We start from the raw sequence: 923 nt of genomic DNA on the forward strand, positions 1-923 counted from the left end.
TTAGTGGTCGTACCGCGGGCAATGGATGGTCGAAGAATTGATCATGGGTGAACCATAAGCTGCTGGACCATGGTTAGAAAAGTGTTAGATTGATCATAAGGATGTTTTGGAAGCATAACATTTTTGGAAGCACGACGGTTTAGAAGCTCGACGTTTCAGAAACCCGTCATTTCTTAGCCACTAAGTTTTCCGCAAAACTTAATGGCTATCACCAGAATATCATTTGGAAGATATTATAAGTTGGAAGCAGGACGGGAGTTAAGCAGGACGGGAAGCAAGCACGACGGGATTGAAGCACGACGGGAAAACCCGAAGTTGGGCGAAAACCCTAATTTTGGTATTATCGATTTTTCGAGGAAGCCGGAGGCTCGGGAAATATTTTCCATCAAGGTCAGGATTCACTTGGAGTTTATTAAAAATATTCATCTCATCAGAACGGGCGTAGAAAAATATTCGGGATTGATCGCGGGACGAAAATTCACCGGAAGGGTCGAAATCAGTCGAATGGACCGAGAAGCTCGAGCTGGCCTTATCTATGAGATAAGGACGTGATGTAACCTGCCTGGCATGGTATGTGGCAAGGGAAGCAGGAGGTGTTGAAGCCCAGGAGAGCACAGCATGCTGATGGACACCCAGAAGCACGAGGTGCCGCGAAACCTGCGATCGGAGCATGCTGAGCGACATGTGTGCGCTGAGTATCAATCTGGATGAGGTCAGGACGTGGATCAGACATCTGGAGGGCATGGTGTCACTCTGCATGATGTCCTGGTCATGCCATCAGACATGTGGAGCACGAGGTGCCGCGACGCATGCGTCCGGAGCCATGCGAAGCGACACACGGGCTGCCACACGGCTTGTTTCTGATTGGTTGCTGCATCCTATATAAACCCCACGACCCCAGCTCATTTAAAACCATCCAGCAC

This window comes from Brassica napus, unplaced genomic scaffold (assembly GCF_020379485.1).
Source record: "Brassica napus cultivar Da-Ae unplaced genomic scaffold, Da-Ae ScsIHWf_332;HRSCAF=528, whole genome shotgun sequence".
Taxonomy (NCBI): domain Eukaryota; kingdom Viridiplantae; phylum Streptophyta; class Magnoliopsida; order Brassicales; family Brassicaceae; genus Brassica; species Brassica napus.